Below are 27302 nucleotides of genomic sequence, written 5' to 3'. Positions count from 1 at the left end.
GCTGGGAGCTAAAATGGAGGCTACCGAACAAGGCCTGGTTCATCTCTATCATCACCTCCATCCTAATTTTTCACTGATATACTTAAGGACACACTGAGACTCAAAGTTATTAACAGCACTGGCAACTAGGGCTGCTGCTCAAACAACTGCTGGAGTCAAAAACGACTTTTCTGCCAAAGAGCAGGCACAAATGGGAGCCAGGAGGATAGCAACAGATTTCTAACTTCCTCCAACTACCTGTTCCTAAACAGCTTTCTCCAGAGGCAGCAATGGCAATGCTGTTACATTACCCTTTTGTAAGAGATTCACTTAAAACGGTCAGTGCTATCAGTACTATATACCCACAACCTTCCTCCTGTACTTCAGATTTTGTAACATACAAAGTAGTACATACACCCTGAGATTTGAAGGCAAATGCAGGAAGGGCTGAGATAGCAAAAGCCCTGGGAGCATTACATACTGGAAATCATTTTTTTGTAGCCTAGACTTCAAATTATAAACAATAACAAAAAATCATCTTTTTCAAAGTAAAATTACCAGGCCAAAGGAAGGCATTTCCTCTACTCAATCCAGCAGGAAACACATAAATGACTGCTGGACACTCAAAAGTATTCAGAAACAATGTGAATCAATCAGTCCTTTAACACCTTAAAAGAGAATTCCTACGGCTACCAAATAGCCAAAGAAGGAACAAGTCTACCCTATCTGGCACACACTAGACCTGTATACCCCTCTCCTTACTCAAGGAAGAAAAATTGAGGAGAGAGATAGAAAAACTTTCTGCAACATAAAAGAAAAGAAACTCTGCCTCTGTAATCCAGAAATGAAAATATAAGGCAGCAATCAGTTAAATTTTAGAAATCAATTACATTGCTCTTAACAAACTTGATAAAGCACATTGAAATAAGAGCTCAAAGTTCACAGGCAGAAATGAAAGGAGCTAGTTGAGATGCAGAAATAAATACGACAAGGGGAAAATAAAGGTAAAAATTACAAATACACCAAAGCAGAATTCAAATCTTTACTAGAAAAGTAAAGAGCAAAATACTTTGTTAGAAACACAGGGACAACAAATTCAAAAATTTCTTTCAGAATGGAGTAGGGAAGGACAAATAATGCAAAGTATGAGAGAGGATTGATGAAAAGAGAGAAATAAACTTCAACTAATTTGCTATCCTGGAAACAAACGGACAGAAATAATAATCAAAGATTTTTTTAAAAAGAAAGGTAAACTTTCCTGGGTCAAAGAATGTTCTGCATCTCCAGCTCAAAAGAGCTCACAAAAGACCAGCAAAATTACTAAAAAGAGAGTGACTGGATTTGTTCTAGTGAAACTTTCAGTTTTAAGGATAAAGAAAATGCCCCACAATCAACCAATAAGGAAAAAAGAAGTCATATACAGAAGACCAAAACTTGCTCTGGCCAGATTTTCGCTTTGCAAGACCGGAAGATAATGGCAATATATTAAAGAATTAAGAATGGAAAAAACAAGGAGACCTAATAATTCTGCTCCCTTCCCCACTAAGTTGTCATTCAGTGTGAAATGATACTTTCAGATGTATACCATTCATGTACTTTTTATAAAAAAGTACTAAAAAGTACATTGTCTGAATATAATTAACCAAAAACAAAGACCTTAAGAATAGGAAGGAAAAATTCAATCAGTTAAACATAAGACTGTGCTGTGCTGTGCTTAGTTGCTCAGTTGTGTCCGACTCTTTGTGACCCCATGGACCACAGCCCACCAGGCTCCTCTGTCCATTGGGATTCTCCAGGTAAGAATGCTGGAGTGGGTTGCCATGCCCTCCTCAAACATAAACATAAGACTAAGTCTAAACAGTTATTATAAATATCAGTTCAGTTCAGTCACTCAGTCGTATCCGACTCTTTGCGATCCCATGGACTGCAGCACCCCAGGCCTCCCTGTCCATCACCAACTCCTGGAGTTTACTCAAACTCATGTCCATTGAGTCGGTGATGCCATCCAACCACCTCATCCTCTGTCATCCCCTTCTTCTCCTGCCTTCAATCTTTCCCAGCATCAGGGTCTTTTCCAATGAGTCAGCTCTTTGCACCAGGTGGCCAAAGTATTGAAGTTTCAGCCTCAGCATCAGTCCTTCCAATGAATACCCAGGACCGATCTCCTTTAGGATGGACTGGTTGGATCTCCTTGCAGTCCAAGGGACTCTCAAGAGTCTTCTCCTCCACCACCACAGTTCAAAAGCATCAATTCTCTGGTGCTCAGCTTTCTTTACAGTCCAACTCTCACGTCCATACATGACTACTGGAAAAACCATAGCTTTGACTAGACAGACCTTTGTTGGCAAAGTAATGTCTCTGCTTTTGAATACAGTGTCTAGGTTGGTCATAACTTTTCTTCCAAGGAGTAAGCATCATTTAATTTCATGGCTGCAGTCACCATCTGCAGTGATTTTGGAACCCCCCAAAACAAAGTCAGCCACTGTTTCCACTGTTGCCCCATCTATTTGCCATGAAGTGATGGGACCAGATGCCATGATCTTAGTTTTCTGAATGTTGAGCTTTAAGCCAACTTTTTCACTCTACTCTTTCACTGTCATCAAGAGGCTCTTTAGTTCTTCTTTGCTTTCTGCCATAAGGGTGGTGTTATCTGCATATCTGAGGTTATTGATATTTCTTCCTGCAATCTTGATTCCAGCTTGTGCTTCATCCAGTCTGGCATTTCTCATGATGTATTCTGCATATAAATTAAATAAGCAAGGTGACACATACAGCCTTGACATACTCCTTTCCCGATCTGGAACCAGTTTGTTGTTCCATGTCCAGTTCTAACTCTTGCTTCTTGACCTGCATATAGATTTCTCAGGAAGCAGGTCAGGTGGTCTGGTATTCTCATCTCTTGAAGAATTTTCCAGAGTTTGTTGTATTTCACATAGTCAAAGGCTTTGGCGTAGTCAATAAAACAGAAATAGATGTTTTTCTGGAACTCTCTTGCTTTTTCAATGACCCAGCAGATGTTGGCAATTTGATCTCTGGTTCCTCTGCCTTTTCTAAATCCAGCTTGGACATCTGGAAGTTCAGTTTGTGTACTGTTGAAGCCTGGCTTGGAGAATTTTGAGCAATTTACTTTGCTAGCGTGTGAGATGAATGCAACTATGTGGTAGTTTGAACACTCTTTGGCATTGCCTTTCTTTGGGATTGGAATGAAAACTGACCTTTTCCAGTCCTGTGGCCACTGCTGAGTTTTCCAAATTTGCTGGCATGCTGAGTGCAGCACTTTCACAGCATCATCTTTTAGGATTTGAGACAGCTCAACTGGAATTCCATCACCTCCACTAGCTTTGTTCATAGTGATACTTCCTAAGGCCCACTTGACTTCGCACTCCTGGATATCTGGCTCTAGGTGAATGATCACATCATTGTGATTATCTGGGTCTTGAAGATCTTTTTTATATAGTTCTTCTGTGTATTCTTGCCACCTCTTAATATCTTCTGCTTCTGTTAGGTCCATACCTTTTCTGTCCTTTATTGTGCTACTATAAATATGATTAATACCAATGCTATTTTTGAAAAATTATTATTCAAAATGAAGATAAGGTACAAAATAAAAATTACTATCAGTCACCATGATCTTTATTTGAGTAATATGAAGAATTTTGTTAATATGCTCTGTCATTAATTTAATGGGTTACCTGCCCCTCCCCATTAAAGGATAAAGAGTTTTAGGCTAGGTCAAGGAACACTAGTCTAATCGAGATACCTCATACAATAAGAACCATACAATAAGTGGTCTTTTGTGACTGGCTTCTTTCACTTAGTTTTATTTCTCCAAGATGCTGTACCAAGTAACAGTACTTCATTATTTTAAATTACCAAATAATTTCCCTTTGTATGGGCTTCCAGGGCTTCCCTGGTAGCTCAGCTGGTAAAGAACCCGCCTGCCATGTGGGAGACCTGGGTTTGATCCCGGGTTGCGAAGATCGCCTGGAAAAGGGCACAGCTAACCCACTCCAGTATTCTGGCCTGAAGAATTCCATGGACACAGAAGCCTGGCAGGCTACAGTCCCTGGAGTCTCAAAGAGTCGGATACAACTGAGCGACTTTCACTTTCACAGGCTTCCCAGGAGGCGCAAGTGGTAAAGAACCCACCTGCCAGTGCAGGTAGACATGAGATGCAGGTTTGATCCCTGGGCTGGGAATATCCCCTGGAGGAGGGCATGGCAATCCACTCTGGTATTCCTGCCTGGAGAATCCCATGGATAAAAGAGCCTGGCAGGCTGCATTCCACAGGGTTGCAGAGTCAGATACGACTGAAGCGACTCGGCACGCACACACATATCCCTTTGTATGTAAACACCATATTCATTCATTCATTCACTCATCAGTTGATAGACATTTGGATTGTGTCCACCATTCTCTATTATGACTAATGTTGCTATGAATACTGGGGTGTACAAAATTTTGGTGTGGATATACGTTTTTATTTCTCTTGAGTATATGTACACTGAGGAGGAAAATTGTTGGGTCATACGTTATCTATATTTAGCCTTTCGAGTCAGACTTTTTTCTGAAGGAGTTACATCCTTTTGCATTCCCATCAGCAGTATACAGGAGTTCCAATTTCTCCACATCTTCACCAATATTTGTTATCTTTCTCATTATAACCATCCTAGTGGGTGTGCAACTGTATCTCACTGTGGTTTTGACTTGCATTTCCTTGATAGCTAATGGTGTTCAGCAAATTTTCGTGTTTATTAACTACTAGAATAATTTCTTTGGGGAAATATCTATTAAAATTCTTTGCCAATTTTAAAATTAGAATGCTTGTCTTTATTACTGAATTACAAGAGTTCTTGATAAATTTTAGATATAAATTCCTTTTTAGATATGATTTACAAATATTGTCTTACATTTTGTGGGTTGCTATAAGTGACTTTTTTTATTTGGTTCTCTTCTGATTGTTCATTATTGGATGTTGTATCATACGTCTTTACAGGAGATGATTTTGTTTTGTAATTTGGGACAAATTGAGTATCTGGAAAAAGTTTTATTAAATTCTTACTTCAGGACTTCCCTGGTGGTCCAGTGGTTAAGACTCTGAGCTTCCACTGAAGGAGGCATGGGTTCAATCCCTGGTTGGAGAACTAAGATCCTGCATGCCTCACAATAGGGCCAAAAAAAACCAAAAGTTAAATATAAAAAATAAAACTACAATCACATATTGGTTATATATTCATACACAGTATATTTATCAGGTCATGGACTGAAGAGCTAAAGCAAAATATATAATATTATATAATACATAATATTATGTATTATACAAATCATCATATAATTTCATTATTATTTTTAAAATTTTGCAGGACAAAGTACACAAGAGTAAAAAGGCAAAATATAAACTGGGAATTATATTTGTAAATGACAAAAGGTTAATAAATTTAACATTAAAAAATAAGGAAATACTAACATCCCCCTCTAAAATTGGCCCTCCAAATAGAAAATTTATAAAATTAGAAATAAAAATCAATAAATATATGAAAAGTTTGTTCATTTCATAAGTAATCCAAAAAAACCAAAATGAAATATGCCCTTCTTCCAACATAAACATTTTTAATGAAATACTCAACTGCAGCAACAGTTAATATACGACAGATTAACATTCATATTTTGCTCATAAATGTTCAATTTTCCTTAACATAATTATAATCCTCAAATCTAGGAATCTAACAATAAATAATTAAAGATGTGGTTAAAGATTCATATTCAAAGATGTTTATCAAAATACTGATAGTGAAAAACTGGAACCTAGCTCAAGGCTAAACAACAAAAGTGGTGAATCAATTTAAATGTATTCAAATATTGCTTCTCCATTAAAAGTCATGTTTTCAAAAATACTTAACATCATGGGAAATGTTCACATTTTAAAGATAAGAAGTATATAAAACTGATTCATTATTTTTATTTTCTTAATGTTTGTACACACGTTGGGGAAAAGACAAAGGAAACTCAGTAATAAGACAAACAACCCAATAAAAAATCTGCAAAAGATTTGAACAGATACATTACCATAAGAACATGAAAACATGTTCCGCATCATTGGTCATCAGGAGAAGGCAAATTAAAGCTACATCTACTATAATGGCTAAAATTAAAAAGAATAATAATATCAAATGTTGACAAAGATGTAGAGCAACTGGAACTCTCATGTTGGTGGGAATGTAAAAAAGAAATAAATTATTTGGCAGTTTAAAGTTATATAAAGTGTCTTACGATAAGACCCAGCAATCACTCTCCTAGGTATTTACCCAAAATAAATGAAAACATGTCTACACAGAGACATGCCTATGAAAATGAATAGAACTTTATTTACAACTGCCTCAAATGAAAATAAACTGGAAACAAATCAAAGGTCTATCAGTTAGTAAGTGGATAAACTGAAGTATATTCCTATAGTAGACTACCGACAAAAAGGATCGACTACTGAAAGGATTTTCAAGTAGAGCAGGAAGGGGATTTTGTATTGGACATTTGGCAAAGTCTAGACACATTTCTGATTGTTACCACTGGAGAGGGGAGTGCTAATGGCTTCTAGTGGATAGCAGTAAGGGATACTACCGAATAACCCACATACATGGGACAATCTCCAAGACAAAGAATTATCCTGTTAAAAATGTCCACAGTGCCAAGGCTGAAGAATTCTGAACCACTGATACATGCAACAACATGAATGAATATCAAAAACTTCGTGGTGATCAAAAGAATATTTCTATGACATTCTAGTAGGCAAAACCAACCTACAGCAATAGGCATCAGATGGGTACTTGTCTGGGATTGGGGTGGGGACTGATTACACAATGATGAGGTACTTTTGGAGTGAAAATGTTCTACATCTTTATTGTGGGGATATATACATCTATCAAAACTCAAACTGTGCATCTTACTATATATAAATAATACATGTAAGATTAGTAAAAATAAATTGCCAAAGCTGGGTGAAAGGTACATGGGGGTTCAGGATATCATTCTACTTTTGTATCTGTCTCAAGTTCCATGACAAAATGTTAAAAAAAAAAAATGTATATAAACACTAAATGATACAGGGAGAAGCCTTAATTGAATCTTAAAACATACACACACACCACCCACTCAAGATTAAAATCTCACTGTGAGAATGATCTTTGTATTAGGTCTCCATTCTTGAAGGGGACAGAAACTAATATTAAAGATAGAAGGAAGAAAGAGATATAGTTTGATACAAGGAAAGTGAAGAAAATTTTACAAACTACTCCTCACTACCACTACTCCCTTTAATATCCCTTTGAGTCCCAGCCTGGCACTAAGCCATGTCTTCTGTGGTAGACAGACTTTTAAGATGGCCACCAATTGTCCCAGCCTCCTGGTACTTATGCCCTGGTATAATCACCCCTGCCACTCTTCCTCCTCCTGAATGTGGGCTAGCCTAGTGACTTACTTATAGCCAAATATATATAGTAAAGGTGATGGGATGGCATTTCTCTGATCAGGTTACAAAAGAATGAGACTTCCATCTCCCTAGGAGACTCTACTTTCTTCTCAGCTTGCCACGTTGGAGGGGCTACAAGGTAAGGAACTGACAACTGTCTCCAGCCAATCAGATCAGATCAGATCAGTTGCTCAGTCATGTCTGACTCTTTGCGACCCCATGAATCGCAGCACGCCAGGCCTCCCTGTCCATCACCAACTCCCAGAGTTCACTCAGACTCACATCCATCGAGTCAGTGATGCCATCCAGCCATCTCATCCTCTGTCGTCCCACTCTCCTCTTGCCCCCAATCCCTCCCAGCATCAGAGTCTTTTCCAATGAGTCAACTCTTCACATGAGGTGGCCAAAGTACTGGAGTTTCAGCTTTAGCATCATTCCTTCCAAAGAAATCCCAGGGCTGATCTCCTTCAGAATGGACTGGTTGGATCTCCTTGCAGTCCAAGGGACTCTCAAGAGTCTTCTCCAACACCACACTTCAAAAGCATCAATTCTTCGGCGCTCAGCCTTCTTTACAGTCCAACTCTCACATCCATACATGACCACAGGAAAAACCATAGCCTTGACTAGACGAACCTTTGTTGGCAAAGTAATGTGTCTGCTTTTGAATATGCTATCTAGGTTGGTCATAACTTTCCTTCCAAGGAGTAAGCGTCTTTTAATTTCATGGCTGCAGTCACCATCTGCAGTGATTTTGGAGCCCAGAAAAATAAAGTCTGACACTGTTTCCACTGTTTCCCCATCTATCTCCCATGAAGTGATGGGACCGGATGCCATGATCTTCGTTTTCTGAATGTTGAGCTTTAAGCCAACTTTTTCACTCTCCACTTTCACTTTCATCAAGAGGCTTTTGAGTTCCTCTTCACTTTCTGCCATAAGGGTGGTGTCATCTGCATATCTGAGGTTATTGATATTTCTCCTGGCAATCTTGATTCCAGCTTGTGTTTCTTCCAGTCCAGCGTTTCTCATGATGTACTCTGCATATAAGTTAAATAAACAGGGTGACAATATACAGCCTTGACGTACTCCTTTTCCTATTTGGAACCAGTCTGTTGTTCCATGTCCAGTTCTAACTGTTGCTTCCTGACCTGCATACAAATTTCTCAGGAGGCAGATCAGGTGGTCTGGTATTCCCATCTCTTTCAGAATTTGCCACAGTTGATTGTGATCCACACAGTCAAAGGCTTTGGCATAGTCAATAAAGCAGAAATAGATGTTTTTCTGGAACTCTCTTGCTTTTTCCATGATCCAGCAGATGTTGGCAATTTGATCTCTGGTTCCTCTGCCTTTTCTAAAACCAGCTTGAACATCAGGAAGTTCACGGTTCACATATTGCTGAAGCCTGGCTTGGAGAATTTTGAGCATTACTTTACTAGCGTGTGAGATGAGGGCAATTGTGTGGTAGTTTGAGCATTCTTTGGCATTGCCTTTCTTTGGGATTGGAATGAAAACTGACCTTTTCCAGTCCTGTGGCCACTGCTGAGTTTTCCAAATTTGCTGGCATATTGAGTGCAGCACTTTCACAGCATCATCTTTCAGGATCTGGAACAGCTCAACTGGAATTCCATCACCTCTACTAGCTTTGTCCAGCCAATAGCCAGTGAGAAACCAAGGCCTTAAAAATCCAATACCCCTTGACAAAGTAAATTCTGCCAACAACCAAGAAAGCTTAGAGGAAATCCTTCTTCAGTCAATCACTGAGATGACTCCATTCCTGGCTGACACCCTGACTGCTGCCTGCGAGACCCTGATACAGAAGGCCCACCTAAACTGTGTCCAAACTCCTGACTTCTGGAAACTGTGCCCTAATAAATACATGTTTCAAGCGGCTAAATTTGTGGTAATTTGTTATGCAACAATAGATAACTAATGCACCCTCCTTAGAAATTCTGCTGAACATTCACGTCTTTTTAAACTGTTTGGCAGGGACTTCCCTGGTAATACAGTGGCTAAGACTGTGCTCCCAGTGCAGATCCCTGCTGGGAACTCTTGATCCCCGGTCAGAGAACTAGATCCTACATGCCACAGCTAAGAGTTCCTAAGCTGCAACTAAAGATCCCATGTGCTACAACTAAGACCCAGCACAGCAAAAGAAATAAATATTTTAAAATAAATAAATAAACTGTCTGGCAGTTTCTTAACAAGTGAGATATACCAGTTTTGTTGTTGTTTAGTTGCTCAGTTGTGTCCGACTCTTTTGCAACCCCATGGACTGCAGCCCACCAGGCTCCTCTGTCCGTGAAATTTCCCAGGCAAGAATACTGAAGTGGGTTACCACTTCCTTCTCTGGGGGATCTTCCTGACCCAGGGATCAAAATGGCATCTCCTACATTAACAGGCAGATTCTTTACCACTGACTGAGCCACCAGAGAAGCCCAAGATATACCATACAACTTGCTTAAGGTCCTACTACCAAGTGACAGAGCTGTGACTAGAGCCCAGTCAGTCAGTCATAGAGGCTGGACTCTTCACTACCACCACCACCACCCCACTCTACTCTGTATCTCAGACCACTTGTGTACCAGGTAAAAGCATACTCAGTTCACTAAAGAAGGATAGGTTCATTCACCCATTTAACAAATATTTAGGCATACATGCCAGTTATTGTTTGAAATGTTAATGATATAATGGGGAAGAAAATATATACATGGTACCTGCTTTTATGAAGCTTACATTCTGGTAAGAATTTAGGTTTAAAGAACAGGATTCTAAAATAAAAATATTTATCCTTTATTCATATATTTATCCAAATATTTACACAAAAAAGTCACAAGTTGCATAGTGGCCAGATCTGCTTTAACTAGCTAGAACAGTGGTTCCTAAACTTGTCGGCACTTCAGAACCCTGTTGGGATCTTTTCAAAATTCCTAGGCCATATCCCCAGGCCATTAAATCACAACCTGGGGTTAGAGGTGGTGGTTGGGAGGCGGAACAAAGACATCAGTACTTTGCAAAGTTCTACTGGAGATTCCAGTGTAAAGACAAGTTTGGAAAATCACTAAGCTTGAGTTTTTATCTGTCTAAATAATGATAAAGTTCATTCATGGTGACACAGAGTGAGGTAAAAGAAAGAAAAACAGAAAAGAAAAAAACCTGTATATACTTGCCCTTCCCTGAATGACAGATTTGCAAGGTAAAGGTAGCTGTGATTGTTTTCCCCAGTGTTATGAATTCTAAGAATATTAGAAACAGAGCCAAATAATTATTTTCCTTCTTGGATTTTTCCATGCCTCCATTTTCCACCAGAATCACAGACAAATGAGATACTCACTTTTTCATCTTTTCCTGGTATTTTCCAGAAACCAACAAAGAGTCTGCCATATAATATATAATCAACATAACTGATAAAGACATGACAATTGCTTTTCTAGTAAGCAGATCTTATTTAACTGAGTCACTTTGGGTCCAATCCACATGCCAAATGCAGCTTGCTAAAGTAAATACCCTGCGGACATTGAGATCAAAATGGCTTCTTTTTTAAAAAAGCTACTTCTTAATTCAATCCTTCGTTTAGGTTGAAAACAAATATTTTATAACTCAAACTTGGATTTGTATACTACAGAATCAACAGACCTGTTTAAGAACTCTCTGACCACTCTCAGAAAAGATAGTTAGAGGCTGAGTAGGAGCCCTCTCCATTCCATCCAGGACCTAGACAGAAAGGAAAAAGGGCAAAGAGGAAGAAGAGAAACATCAGAAAGACAAGACTTAATATAATCAAAATAAACCTATTCAAAGCAAATTTTTGTGACTGGACAAATTCCTTCTCTCTACCCCGTTTCTGCTAATTTCAGTCTAGAAAGAGTTGTAAAAAACATGAGATTACCTATAGCCACAAGTCCAGTGATTTCTTTTAAAGGAAAGCTTATTATGATCACCAAGGAAGCTTTTTCAAAATACAACAGCAATGGGTATACCAGTATGTTCATTTTATAATTCACTATCGTTACGACCTGTACACTTTGTATTGTTATACTTTCAGTGACAAATATTAAAAAAAAAAAAAAAAAACAATAACAAAGAAAAACCAGATATATTTGTTCTGGGCAGAAGCCCTGAAGGATTCTAATTAAGAAGGTAGCAGATACAGTCTCACAGAGGTTACAACATTTGCCCTAGGTCACATATGTAGTTAGCTACTGACTTAGTCCTTCAAGTCATTTTCCTACTCGTTCTGTTGTAAAACTGTAAATAAGCTAATAATATTCAACTTTTAAATTTAACATTTACTTTCCTACTTATTCTCTGAAAAAAAATTATTACAAATGACAACTGCAAAAAACAAACAAGTAAACAAATGGAAAACACAGATGTCCTGGGTTCACAACTGTGAAACACAGGGTAACAGAATGAAAAAAGAGCTAGGTTGAGCATGGCAGGATGAGTGTGCTCCAAGTTCTAGTCGTGACCTTCCCATAAAGTTCTACAAATTGGGGCAGGGTGCAAGCTCTCTGTGCCTGTGTGTGCTCAATCACATCTGAATCCTTGTGACCCCATGGCCAGGCTCCTCTGTCTATGGAAATTCCCACGCAAGAATACTGGAGTGGGTTGCCATTTCCTCTTCCAGGGGATCTTCCTGACCCAGGGAGAGAACCCGTGTCTCCTGCACCTCCTGCACTGGCAAGTGGATTCTTTACCACTGTGTCACCTGGGAAGCCCTATGATTCCTAAATTATAAAGTCAGAGGATGGATCACTAAGCTAGAACTACAGAGGATTACAGGCTCCTTCTAGGTTTAAAAAAACTCAAGGAGTATTTATACCCCTGGAGTAGGAAATGGCAACCCACTCCAGTATTCTAACATGGAAAATACTATGGACAGAGAAATCTGGCAGGTTATAGTCCACGGGATCGCAGAATCAGACATGACCAAACATGCACACACAACAACAAACACATGGTTTCACTTTAACAAATAATCTCGCTACTCAAATGTTTTAAGTAGCTTTGTAAAATAAGAATCCTAGAATTCCTAGGTCATCTGCCTCATGAAAGTGAAGTCGCTCAGGCGCGTCCAGCTCTGTGAGACCCCATGGACTGTAGACTACCAGGCTCCTCTGACCCCATGGACTGTAGACTACCAGGCTCCTCTGTCCACAGGATTTTCCAGGCAAGAGTACTGGAGTGGATGCCACTTCCTTCTCCAAACACAAGTATATTCTTCAGCTTGTGTAAAATACAAATCTCCTAGGTTTGTTGTCTAGATGCAAATAATATAGACAATATCCTCACTACTTTACCACCACCATCACCATTAGACTTTTTTTGCATGAGTTAAACTTTACGTTCTGAAATCATTTCAGACTTAAAGAACACAAGACGGTTTTTTAAATGGAAAATATATGTGTAAAGAAGTCCCTCGTAATTTTTTTTTCATAATTTCTATCTATTATAATTTGAATACTTTCAACGGATGCATTTGTTCAACCTTCCTTTACCAATCACCTACTATGTACCAGGCTCTCTGCTAAATAGATTCCTACTCCTGAAGTTACTATATAAGAAACAAAAAAATTGTGGAATGGATAATTTAAATAAGATTTTCATGAATGCCTACGTCTGGATATTACACCTCTACCGCTTTAAAAGTTAAGTTGGCCTTTAAACCACATAGCCTTCAATGTTTCAAGATAAGGCATTTTTAAAATTGTATTAATACACAGTTAAATATAAACTGTCAAAGACAATTTGCCATGGCACAACTAGTGTAAGATCCAATTCTATCCTCCTTACATCATTTCATAAGATTCTTATAAAAACTCTTACACGTTTCCTGTTCCTCAGTCCAGGGCTCCCAAGGGAAAACTTACGTAAACCTCCAGTCAAATCACAGAAACGCAGTGCCCTGAAAAAATGAACAAAACTCCTGCTGAGGAGACTGGCGTTTCACTACCGTAAACTTCCTGGTTTGCTCTTTGTAGGCATAATAGACGACTGAAGAGATTAGGGAATATTAACATTAAATCTAAATTTCAATCCTGACATTTTATTAATAGTATAAGAAACAAAAGATAAATTTGTGAAATACAATCTTTACCTCCAAGTCTTTTCATTTTTCTTATATTTCGTATTCATAAAAGAACAGATGCAACATATGTGTAATTATGAAGCCTCATAATAAAATAAATATTTGTGGGAAAAATATGTGAAATACAAAATCTGAAATCCCTAAACTAACACAGATACATACAGTTGACCCTTGAACAGCTCAGGAGTTAGATGCTCTGGTCCCAGGAGCATTCAAAAATCTGAGTATAAGTTTACAGTCAGCCCTCCATATTTGTGGTTTTACATTCATGGATTCTACCAACTATGGATGTGTAGCACTGCAGTAGGTATTTACTGAACAAAATCTGCATATAAGTGGATTGGCACAGTCAGACCATGTTGTTCAAAGGTCAACTGTAGTTAATAATTTTAATTGAGCATAATCAGCAGAGTAAGTCAGAGGCTCAACGAGAGTTTTCCCATCTTGTTAGATACCATGGTAAGAGGATAAAGTAAAATTTAGAAAAAAACTACACTATACATCATGTTCTAATAGTGAACCACTACATTCTTTCATTCAGAATAAAGCTTCAGTCAAAAAACTGTGCAAGAGGACTTCCCTGGTGGTCCAGTGGTTAAGCTTCTACACTTCCAAAGCAGGGGGCATGAATCCGATCCCTGGTTGGGAAACTAAGATCCTGCCTGCCTCGAGGCCAAAAAAAAAATTCTAGTCTTTTAATCCATGCTGTAATATACAAATGACACTGAAATGTTGACCAAATCTTACAATGTAGGAAGTAATAATTAAAAAAAAAAAAATCCCTAAACATAACTTGACAAGATTCTGAGCAACATCAGAGGGCCCCAGGTCCAATACCCTCATGGAACACACAAAAAAAATTAAGGCCCAAGTAAATAATTTGTCCAAAGCTTCTCAGTAGGAGGGAAATCTTTCATTTCATGTATGACACTTCTTTCAAAAGAAATACTTCATTTTAAAAGCAGCAGCAAAGTATGTTATATAATGATAATGAACGTTGCCCTGCCTTAAGAAAGTGTTGGAAAACAACTTTTAGAGAACAATGGCTTTCTTTCTCTATTAAGTTTCTAACAAGAAACTGTTAAATCATGAAATCTGGGCTCTAAATTACAAAAAGTCCTTAGACCATCATTCTAAGAGTCTGCCAGTGTTTCTTTTTCTCCACTATCTTAGCATACAATCATCCCTCAGTATCCATGAGGGATTGACTCCAGGACCATCCCCTCAAAACCAACATCCACAGATGCTCAAGTCCCTCATATAAAATGATGTAGTATTTGCATATAACAGCACATCTGATCCACATACTAGAAATCATCTTTAGATTACCTATAATACCTAACACAATGTAACTGATATGTGAACAGTTGTCAAAACAGTTGTAAATACAAGGTAAATAGTTTCCAGTCCTGAGAAATTCAAGTCTTGCCTTTCAGAACTTTCTGGATAATGCTTTCAATCTCTGGCTGGTTGAATCTGCAGATGAGGAACCCACAGAAAGGAGAGTAAAATGTATTCAAAGATAGTTTTGTCAGGCCTTTTTTTTTTTTTTTTGCTTTATACCCTTATAATTGTCACGTTCTTTTAAAAATCAAACACTGAAGTCCTTAGATCAGCTTTCGAGTTCTGTAGCTACCATTTCATCATAATTGATGACCCAGAATATACTTGACAAACCTGCAGACCGAATTGTTATTAGATGAATACACTATTATTTTCAAACACAGGTACAGCATCCAAATTGACTTGGAAAAACCAGAAAAGCATTTCTTCAAAATCAAGAGAGATTGTTTAAAATAATTATATCCCTAAACAATGAAGAAAGAAGTTTTGATCAAGAGAAGAAATTCAATAGCACAATAAACAGGCTCATCTATATTAAACACAAAGAAATTTTTGCCCAAGTTGCAAAAATGAGAAATACGAAATTAAAAATTAACAAGACAAAAATATAGAAAAAAAAAATTAGAATTATTAACTTCAGTGGAATGGTGGTGACCAAGACATGAACCTAGAAATCATAAAGAAAAAGACTGATAGACATGATTAGATAATTAAAATAGTCTATATGTCGAACAAACCACAAAGTCAAAAGCCAACTGAGAGACCGGGATAATATATCTGCACCATGTGACAAAAAAGGGGTTAAGACCCCAAATACACAGAATAGCTATTTAAAGCTGATAAAGAACTGGCGAAGTTGATAAAGACAGCCAAATGAAAAACTCAAGAGTACAAGAAACAAAAATAAATTCTGAGTGTTTGGGGGCTGGGTTTGTAAAACAACTTATGAATTCAGGACTTAACTCTCTTTCAAAAAGAAAAAGAAATTGTTTTATTCCAGAGCTTTACGCTTCTTAGTTTTGCCTGCTTACAATGATTTTTAAAAAGCAAACATCACAGGATTCTGTCAAAGAAATGTCCCCTACTGTATATATATCTGCAACCTGTAAGGTTTTTCTTGGTTAAATTATATTTGACTTAAGCTATACCTTAAAACTTGAAATTTATCTTTTATAACGCATCATTCTTTGTTACACTATATAAAATTTTTAAATGCACAGTACAAACTTAAAAGGAAAGTATCAAATCTACACTGAACAAACGGTCAAACGAATGAAAAACTAGCTCAAGACTAAAAAATACTCATCAATGATAAAAATAAAAAACACATTTTCTACTCACAAAAGAAAAAAAAAACACAACTTCACAGGAGAGATCTGGCAGTTACAATCTTAACCCTATGATAAAAGTTAACATCAACAGGGGAAAACCAGACATTTATGCACCTCGTGATATGATGCAATGTAAAAAAATGTATTAAATATTTTTGTCAAAATGTTAGGCTACAATCTAATCACGTCTTAAACCTTCCAGTTGAGGAAAATACAAGGAACAAGTTAAATGCCACAAAGAAAACAAACAGGCATATTCAGGATGTGGGACAAACAAGAAAAATGCTCAGGTCTGGACAAATCAATGCCTTGGAGGGTAGGGGGAGGTGAGAGAGCAGATAAGAAATGGGAATTGCTTCAGATTTAAAAAAAAAAGACTACAAAAATAACAAATACAAATACAATGCATAGTTCTTAAATTGATTCCACTTCAAATAAGTCAGTTGTAAAAGTCATTATAGAAACAACTGGAGAAACAAATAGAAACTTAATGTTTGAAACATTAAGGAATTATTGATAATTTTGTTCCCTGTGATAATGGTGTTGCAATAATGTAGGAAAATGTTATTTGTGAGAGATGCATGCTAAAGTATTTAAAGGCATACTATTATGATGTCTTTATTTTAAAAAGGTTTAACCTAAGAAGTATATTAGTAAATGTATGGCAACATACTGAATTGTTCATTGAACTATTTCTGGAAGGGTCTTTTGGGAATGTTTGAAATTTTTTTCATAATAAAACATTTAAAATATCAAAAATCCCACAAAACTGTGATATATCACTATTACGTGTGTAAGCCTGCTTAGTTGCTCAGTTTTGTCCAACTCTTTGCAACCCTTTGGACTGTAGCCTGTCAGGCTCCTCAGTCCATGGAATTCTCCAGGCAAGAATACTGGAGTGGGTTGCCATGCCCTCCTCCAGGGGATCTTCCTCATACAGGGATCAAATCCGTGTCTCCTGCATTGCAGGTGGATTCTTTACCCACTGAGTCATCAGGGAGGCCTCAATCACTATTACAGTAGAAGAAAAAAATGATAAAATCTACTGTTAACTATAGTAGAACTGTATAAACTGGTAGTTTACTAAAGAATAATCTAACAATATAGCAAAAAAGTGATATCCTTAGACCGAACTGAATTATTTTAGGAAATATAGTCTAAGAAAAAAATGGGGGGGAGGATAAAAAGCTGTTCAGTTCAGTTCAGTTCAGTTGCTCAGTCGTGTCCGACTCTTTGCGATCCCATGAATTGCAGCACACCAGGCCTCCCTGTCCATCACCAACTCCCGGAGTTCACCCAGACTCACGTCCATCGAGTCAGTGATGCCATCCAGCCATCTCATCCTCTGTCGTCCCCTTCTCCTCCTGCCCCTAATCCCTCCCAGCATCAAGGTCTTTTCCAATGAGTCAACTCTTCACATCAGGTCAGTGGTATAATTTAGAATTGCAAATAAAAAATAAAAACAAACTGGAAATCATCCAAATGCCAAATAACCAGAGAGTATTTAAACTTTACTGCAGATTCATTAAAAATGATGACTATGTTGACATGTAGAAAAGTGTATCAATATAATGCCAAATGAAAGACTATAAAAAACTATATGAAAAGACTGTATGCATATGATGACTAGAAAGTTATGTTTGTTTGTAATATTTAAACATAATTTTTAAAATGTCATGAAGACACATGCTCTTAGAGAAAATATGTGCGATGCAAATACAGAACCAGGAAGAAATGCCTGGGCACAAAGAAGGAAATGCACCTGAGCACGGCTGTTGACCACAATTTGAATGAATAGTCATAATTTAATGTCCACAGTCCTACTGTGGACAAAAGTCAACAGAACTATCATTGTAAGGATACAGAAAAGAATATCACTGGCTTGGATAGTACAGAATCTTCCTCAGTTCTTTCCATTAGTCAGATGTTTTTAAAAGACATGGAAAGAAACTGAAAATGGTTCAGAGAAAAATCAAGAGGCAAAAAATAGGATGGAAAATCAGTGATTCTGAAGGAAAAATGAATAACAACATGATTATAAATCCAAAGAGAGGCTTCTGAATAGAATAGAGACCCTAAAAATGCAGCTGTGTATCAATGCCCACAGGTGACTGATCAAGAGGCTAGTAAAATCCTCGTGTGCTGTGGTGGTGTTTTCTGCCTATGAGGAATTTCTGGACTGTCCTAGTGCAAAGTTACTGGCATGGGCAAATGAGGGAGACTGAGTGTGTTAAGTCACTAACTATTTGTTTATCCAAGTTCACCTGATCACAGAAATCTCCCTAAAGCTTGAATTAATTATCCAAAGTCTGAATTAGTTATCCACCGTTTCAAAACTCTGCAAGGGCTATCCTGCTCCCACACACTACCCACTCAGCAGCACTCAAATATCTGAGATGTGGTATCTAGGACCTCAATGCATTTACTCTGCCTTCATCTTCTCACAACTCCTCAGTACACCAGCAAACCAGAATTCTTTATCTCATTTCCCAAATATTCCTTACAATCTACTATGTCCATCATTCCCTTAGTTCTTCTTTCCTTAACTCAGTTCATTCTAGTTTTACTCTTCCATTTAATTAGCAAATTTTAATATTTCTGTATCATGCCACCTGTTTTAAGTTGAATCTCATCTCCCCAAAGAGATTTAAAATCCTAACCCTGAGTACCATAGAATGTAACCTGATTTGGAATCACTACAGATGCAATTAGTTAAGATGGGGTAGACCCCCAATCCGATATGACTAGTGCCCTTGTAAGAGAGAAATCTGGATACAGAGGCACAAAGGTAGAATGCTATGTGACAACAGAGACAGAAACTGGAGTGAAGTAGCCGCAAACCAAGAAATGTCAAGAATTGATGGAAGCTAGGAAGAGGTAATGGAGAAGGCAATGGCACCCCACTCCAGTACTCTTGCCTGGAAAATCCCATGGATGGAGGAGCCTGGTAGGTTGCAGTCCATGGGGTCGCTAAGAGTCGGACACGACTGAGCGACTTCACTTTCACTTTTCACTTTCATGCACTGGAGAAGGAAATGGAAACCCACTCCAGTGTTCTTGTCTGGAGAATCCCAGGGACGGGGGAGCCTGGTGGGCTGCCATCTATGGGGTCGCACAGAGTCGGACATAACTGAAGCAACTTAGCAGCAGGAAGAGGCAAGGGGAAGAATTCTACTCCAAGTCTCAGAGGGAGCACAGCCCCATTGACACCTTGCATTCAGGTTCTAGCCTCTGTGAGAGAATAAATTTTTTTTGTTTTAAGTCACCCAGTTTGTGGCAGTTTGTTACGGCAGCCCTAGGAAACAAATACACTACCTTTGCTATGAAGCGGTCCCTGATTCTTCAAGTAGAAGTAATCTCTCCTGAGTTCCCATAGCACTTACTATTTCATTTAAAACACACTTTCCCCTCTTTTATTTATGTTCACATCACTTCCCCAGATCAATTTGTTTCCTGAAAGGCAGGAGCTAACAAATCAACTATATACAGACCTCAACAGTGGTAGGTAGTCAGCATATACTGACTTTCATAATTAACTTTTTCTCAATACATAATCATTCTGATTGTAAAACGTCTGAATGAGTTATCCCCATATATACTGAAGAGTTACACAAAACCTCAGATGAAGATTCATTTTCTTTAGGAAGCGGTCCTAGATCCAAACGTACTTATATTAATTATATCAATATATATTACACTTAGATATGTGCATGCATGTATATGTACATTCTACTGATGGCTGATATCCACAATGGAAAAGAATGTTATTGATTTGTAATTGATCTAGTCAAATGCTGGTTTACTTAATATCTTCCTACTTTTACTGGTATTTGGCAGTTAACCTGTGTCTTTGAATTTCTCCAAAATGTTTGAATTTTTAAGTCTGTATTTGATAGAAAGAACACAGCCTTACTTCCATGTCACATTTAAATTTATGGCAAGGGACTTAATCTTTTGACCAATTTCCCTGAGTAAAATCCAAAACAGGCATCTGATTCACAAATCTGCAACCAGTTATTTCTTCCTGAGTGAGACTGCAGTCTGGTCTTAAGAAAATATACATAAATGTACTAATATTCAACAGGTTCAATATCAGTAAAGGAGCTGGTTTTTGGCAATTTTTGTTGCCTCTTTGTGTATGGGAGGACTTGCAGCTGATTAATGCTAAATACAAACCAAATATCTATTTAAAATATGAATACCCTCTGAATTTGGTGATCATTAATATTAAGACTGACGTAGTTTTTCTCCCAGGTTGAGATATAATTGATATACAATATTGTATAGGTTTAAGAAGTACAATGAGATGGATGCAAATATATATTGAGAAATGACTATTATAATAAGGTTAGTTAACATACCATCACCTCACATAATTACCATTTTTTATGTGTATGGTAAAAACATTTAAGATCTATTCTCTTAGCAGCTTTCAAATATATACCACAGTACTATTAATTATAGTCACCATGCTGTACGTCAGACTCCTAGAACTTATTCACCTTGTAAGTTTATACCCGTTGATCAAATCTCCCCCATTTCTCCCATCTCCTGGCTCCAACAACCACCATTCTACTCTTTTGTTTCTATGAGTTTGGGTTTTTAACTGACATAGCTAACATTAACTGAGTGTTAATATTCTAACTGAAACAGAATATACAATTCTTCACAAGTTAAAAAAGAAGCAGTTCTGGCCTTTCACTTTGTAGGCTCTCTATATAAAATATAGTCTATCACCAAATTATAAGGCTGCATTTACTCCCTCTAACAAAACCACAGTATTCTCTTTATGTACACATCTATATATACCTCTAGTCATTTATTAATTAACTCAGCAAATGTTCAATGAGCTCCTTTTTAGAACAAGGTGAAGTAGAAAAAGATTATAAATTTTTAAAAAATAAATAAATGTGACAGACAACACAGTAAGTAGACACCAGAGCTGAAGGAAAGGAGAGATATAGTCCCAGCCCTTAAGGAACAACCAATTTGGTGAGGAAGGAAGAGGAAACTACCTCCATCTCTCTCCTTTCTCACCTTGCTGCTCCTGTATTTTATGACCAGGCTTACTTTCCCAATGTACAGATTTCATTATGTCACTGCATAGCCAAGCACTTTTGATGACTTCCCATTACTTAATCAATTCTAAACTTCTCAGCCTCAAACTGAAGAGAATTCAAAGCCTTCTATGTATAGTATGCAGAGATTAAGAACACAGGCTTTGGAAATGGACTGTCTAGACTCATTCTCTATCAATTGTTAGTTCTATTTCTCAGTTTCCTTATCTACAAAAAGGGGATTAAAAATTAGTGCCTATCTCAAAGGGTTACTGTGAGGATGAAATGAAATGCCGCTTGTAAAATGCCTGGCACATTATCTGGCAAATGGTATGCATGCGAAAAATGAGAGCTACTTCTACTATTATTACTGTTGTTCAATCTCCACTTCCAGCCTCAACTTTAACAACATTCCTATGACAATCCTGTTCTCCAATCAAACTAGACTCTTTACTATCTCTTAAACACCCATCTCTACATTCATGCTTTCCCTCAGCCTGGAAAAACACTGTCTCATCTTCAATTGTAAGATCCTAAACATTTTTGGCAATCCTGCTTAAAAGGTCTTCTCTTTCAGGTACCATCCTTCGATAGCCCAGCTCCATAACACATTATATATACACTCCACATGACACAAATCCTGGCTAAATTTATCCTTGTATTCTGCAGAGTTCTAGACCAGTGTACATGATAGGGTTCAACTTGCTGACAAATAAATAAATGCCTGTATTTCCTCTCTGTCATCCAAATAAATGCTCTCCTGGAAAACAGCTCCCTATCACAAGTAAAAAGATCTCTTCTGTAGTATTTCATAAAGCTGGTCAGCTATTTTCTATTACCAATGTGGTAATTTCTAATATAGTATCCAGCACATAGTAGATGCCTAAATATTCAATGATTTGAATTTCATCTCATCTTTTTTAACTTCAACGATCAATTTATTCATTATGACTAAGAATGACTCAATCTTAAAATGGAATTTAGTTTTTACCTGCCCCCAGACTCATCTATGGAGAAGGCAATGGCAACTCACTCCAATACTCTTGCCTGGAAAATCCCATGGACAGAGGAGCCTGGTAGGCTGCAGTCCATGGGGTCACTAAGAGTCGGGCACGACTGAACAACTTCACTTTGACTTTTCACTTTCATGCATTGGAGAAGGAAATGGCAACCTACTCCAGTATTCTTGCCTGGAGAATCCCAGGGACAGAGGAGCCTAGTGGGCTGCCGTCTATGGGGTCGCACAGAGTCTGACACAACCGAAGCGACTTAGCAGCAGCAGCAGCAAACTCATCTGTCAGTTTCTGGCCATCCTGACAATATCTCGATATGTCCCTTATTAGTTTGGGAGAAGTAATATATAAAACTTTGATAAAGTCAGAACTAGAAAACCAAATGCCTGTAGGGGATAAAGTAAATGAACAAAACAAGAGAGTACTAAAAACTGCAAAGAACTACAGGGAGGAGTTCCACTCCAGCAGATAGTCTAAGGCAGCAGCTAAAATTAAGCAGCCACCTGGAAGCATCTCCTGAAATACTTAGCATCTCAGCCATTCTCTTTCAATCTGAAAACTGAATAAAATCTACAACTGAGTCGAGCATACTGAGCTTCCACTCTTGCCTAGGAATCATAAATGAACAATGCTAAATAATAAGTAATAGCTAACATTATTGAGCATTTTCTAGATGCCACTCTGTTCTACATGTTATAAGAATTAGCTTACTTAATCCTCACAACAACTCTCTTTTCCTTATTTTAAAGATGAGAAAACCAAGGCACAAAGCGGTTATGCAACGTGTCCAAGGTACACAATTCACAAACAATGGAGCTGGAAACAGGGCCTTCAATAGATTTCACCAAAAAGAGCTCACAGTATGAAGAAAGAGTACCATTCAATAAATGATGCTGGGATAATTAATTGTACATCAGAAAAAATGAAATGACTCTACCTCACACCACACACACATGTCAATTCCAGATAAGAGATCTAAACATAAAAGGCAAAAAGATAATATAAAGAATAGCTTCAAAATCTTGGGAGAGAAAAAGATAAACTTGATTAAAATTCAAAACTTTTTAACAACTTAGAGAGATATAAAAACATTAGCAACAAACCAGGAAATGATATCTGCAATACATATAATCAACAAAAGGATTAATAATCAAAAAATATGAGGAAATCTTTTGAAAAAGACAACCCAATAGAAAAAAATGACAAAACAGGCCCCAGGAAGGTCTGTAAAACTGTAAAAACCTGGCAAGAACCGGTTGTCACACAGTGGACCCCAAAACAGTAAACCATGGCACCACTGACCAATATAAAATATTCAGAGATCTATGTCATGCTGCAGATACACAGAGCATGGGGAATCCGGCCAGAAAGACGGTGCCAAGATGGTTATTCTTCATCACATAAGAACTGGATGGTAAATCAGAAGTTTAATGTCCAAAATTCAGACACACACATCAGGAACTGGCAAATATCTTTGGTAAAGGGCCAGAAAGTAAATATTTTCAATTTTGTGAGCTATATATTCTCTGTCACAACTATTTAACCTGCCATTGCTAGTATGAAAGCAGACAAAAGCAATATGTAAATGAGTGTGCCGATGTTGCAATAAAACTTTATTTACATAAACAGGTGGTGGAACAGATTTGATGCATGGGCCACAGTCTGCCAAGACCTGACATTGATAGTTACGATTTCCCTACTCTAGGAATACTTTCCCAGTCTATTGACACATGATTTTCTTAAGCAATAAACAACATCACACTTGACAGCTCTGCACTGGCTTCCAAAAGTATTATTCTACAAAAAAAAAACCTTTTTCCTTATTATCTGCAGCAATCCACACTCATTTTCCTTTCACTCCTTTTTTAAACCTCTTTGACTGCCACCCCAAACTAGAAATCTAAAAAATTCCCCTTCTTGCTCATCACTCACAATGTAATTATATCAACACTTGAAAATTCTAACTCTATTCAACGTGCCCAGCTTCTGCCTTGGTTCAGGCCCTCATTCCCTCATTACTTCTTTTCTGCTCTCCAATCCATCCTCCCTCCAAAACACATTCATTTATCTCCTAAAAATTAAACCTCATCGTAACTCCACTCCTTGAAAGCCTTGAATGCCTCTCTAAAAGCCAAGGATTCAGTCCAAATTCCTTAGCAAGGTCCTTCAACCCAGGTTCCAAACAACCTTCGCAGTCTCATCTCCAACCACTCTTTCACACACACACACTATGCTGCAGACACATTCAATTACATTTCCTGAAAATGTATGTCCTTGCGTGAAAGCTCTTCTCTCTTCTGCATCTGGCAAACTCTTTTACCCTTCAGGACACATCTCAAGTCTCACTTATTTCCAAAGCCTTCCCTGATCCTAGAGCAGAGACTTGCCTACCTGTGTCCTAAGAACCTGACAGTTCTCCTTTGGCATTTAACATTCTGAACGGTCACTATTGACATGTTCACTTCTCTCATGGGACTGAATATCCAAAGTGAAAAGACCCTATCCTGCCTTAAAGACCTGTGACTCCTCACAGCCTATCATAATGGATGATATAAATAGATGTCTCAGCGAACAGTAAATGTCTGTTGAATGGAAGTCATCCTTTGTCGTTCCTTAACCTGGGATTCACAGATGGGAGTTCACAGACAGAATTCCGGGGGAAGGGGGGGAGGGGCTGTGAACTTGGACAGGAAAAAAATTACTTTATTTTCACTAACTTCTAATTGAAGTTACCATTTTATTCAAATATGAACATAGGCAGTAAGCCATTCTTGTAATAGCAGATCTGTGATTCTACTACTGTAGTCACAGATATCTTTATATCATATTATAGTTATTGCAGATATCTTAAAGAATTATGTTCATTTGATATAATTATCAGACCCACCACTAGATCTAATTTCTTAATTTGCTGATAAAGAAGTATATCTATATTACATCACAATTTGTATACTGCAGTAACTGCATTTCAATACAATTGGTTTCTCTATAACCCCATGTATTTTGTCTTATGCAATTAAAAATATTATTCTGAAAGGGATCCATAAGCTTTGCTAGACTGCCAACAAAGGTCCATCTAGTCAAAGCTATAGTTTTTCCAGTAGTCATGTACAGAGAGAGTTGGACCGAAAGGAAGCCTGAGCACCGAAGAATTGATGCTTTCCAACTGTGGTACTGGAAAAGACTCTGGAGAGACCCTTTGAGTGCAAGGAGATTAAACCAGTCAATCCTAAAGGAAATCAATCCTGAACATTCACTGGAAAGACTGATGTTGAAGCTCCAATCCTTTGGACACCTAATGCCAAGAGCCAACTCACTGGAAAAGACCCTGATGCTGGGAAAGATTTGAGGGCAGGGGGAGAAGAGGGCGACAGTGGATGAGATGGTTGGATGGCATCATCAACACATTGTACAGGAATCTGAGAAACTCTGGGAGATAATGAGGGACAGGGAAGCCTGGAATGCTGCAGTCCATGGGGTGGCAAAGAGATGGACACAACTTAGTGACTGAACAACAAAAAAGGGGCCCATGGTACAGACAAGATGAGGCTTTCCTGCATTAGATAGACCCAAAACAAATGAATCATGTTGCTGAATAAGGATACTAAACATATATTAAAAACATCATTGCTATGCACTCATCTCACACGCTAGTAAAGTAATGTTCAAAATTCTCCAAGCCAGGCTTCAGCAATATGTGAACCATGAACTTCCTGATGTTCAAGCTGGTTTTAGAAAAGGCAGAGGAACCAGAGATCAAATTGCCAACATCTGCTGGATCATGGAAAAAGCAAGAGAGTTCCAGAAAAACATCTATTTCTGCTTTATTAACTATGCCAAAGCCTTTGACTGTGTGGATCACAATCAACTGTGGAAAATTCTGAAAGAGATGGGAATACCAGACCACCTGATCTGCCTCCTGAGAAATTTGTATGCAGGTCAGGAAGCAACAGTTAGAACTGGACATGGAACAACAGACTGGTTCCAAATAGGAAAAGGAGTACGTCAAGGCTGTATATTGTCACCCTGTTTATTTAACTTATATGCAGAGTACATCATGAGAAACGCTGGACTGGAAGAAACACAAGCTGGAATCAAGATTGCCAGGAGAAATATCAATAACCTCAGATATGCAGATGACACCACCCTTATGGCAGAAAGTGAAAAGGAACTCAAAAGCCTCTTGATGAAGGTGAAAGTGGAGAGTGAAAAAGTTGGCTTAAAGCTCAACATTCAGAAAACGAAGATCATGGCATCCGGTCCCACCACTTTATGGGAAATAGATGGGCAAACAGTGGAAACAGTGTCAGACTTTATTTTTCTGGGCTCCAAAATCACTGCAGATGGTGACTGCAGCCATGAAATTAAAAGACGCTTACTCCTTGGAAGGAAAGTTATGACCAACCTAGACAGCATATTCAAAAGCAGAGACATTACTTTGCCAACAAAGGTTCGTCTAGTCACGGCTATGGTTTTTCCTGTGGTCATGTATGGATGTCACAGTTGGACTGTGAAGAAGGCTGAGCGCTGAAGAACTGATGCTTCTGAACTGTGGTGTTGGAGAAGACTTTTGAGAGTCCCTTGGACTGCAAGGAGATCCAACCAGTCCATTCTGAAGGAGATCAGCCCTGGGATTTCTTTGGAAGGAATGATGCTAAAGCTGAAACTCCAGTATTTTGGCCACCTCACGTGAAGAGTTGACTCATTGGAAAAGACTCTGATGCTGGGAAGGATTGGGGACAAGAGGAGAAGGGGACGACAGAGGATGAGGTGGCTGGATGGCATCACTGACTCAATGGACGTGAGTCTGAGTGAACTCCGGGAGTTGGTGATGGACAGGGAGGCCTGGCGTGCTGCGATTCATGGGGTCGCAAAGAGTTGGACACGACTGAGCGAGCGACTGATCTGATCTGATCTGATGAACATCTTCATAACCTTTTTGCTGAAAGTCTTTTTTGATTATATGGGGCCCTGGGACAACTCTAACAAAACTGAGAATTCTCTCATAGCCCATGGGGACTTTGAACTCTT

General features: G+C 38.1%; 1 protein-coding gene across 19 annotated transcripts in view; it reads right to left on the bottom strand.

The window, feature by feature from the left end:
* The window catches only part of NCOA6 (nuclear receptor coactivator 6), a 96341-nt gene that overhangs the window by 67338 nt on the left and 1701 nt on the right, over positions 1 to 27302 (bottom strand). For 6 of the 19 annotated variants that reach the window (XM_086332240.1, XM_086332253.1, XM_086332247.1 and 3 more), the window contains exon 2: positions 11072 to 11149. The exons of 9 other annotated variants lie outside the window; for them this stretch is intronic. The gene's annotated coding sequence lies outside the window, so the exon portion shown is untranslated. Of the gene's footprint in view, positions 1 to 11071; positions 11150 to 13264; positions 13344 to 27302 lie in introns of all 19 variants that reach the window. 4 more of the 19 variants (XM_086332241.1, XM_086332257.1, XM_086332245.1 and 1 more) reach the window with 2 other exon arrangements.

Source organism: Bos grunniens, chromosome 13 (genome assembly GCF_055505025.1).
Source record: "Bos grunniens cultivar Pamir isolate PY7600 chromosome 13, Bosgru_T2T1.0, whole genome shotgun sequence".
In the NCBI taxonomy this organism is placed as follows: domain Eukaryota; kingdom Metazoa; phylum Chordata; class Mammalia; order Artiodactyla; family Bovidae; genus Bos; species Bos grunniens.
This window is presented reverse-complemented; position numbering and strand designations above follow the sequence as displayed.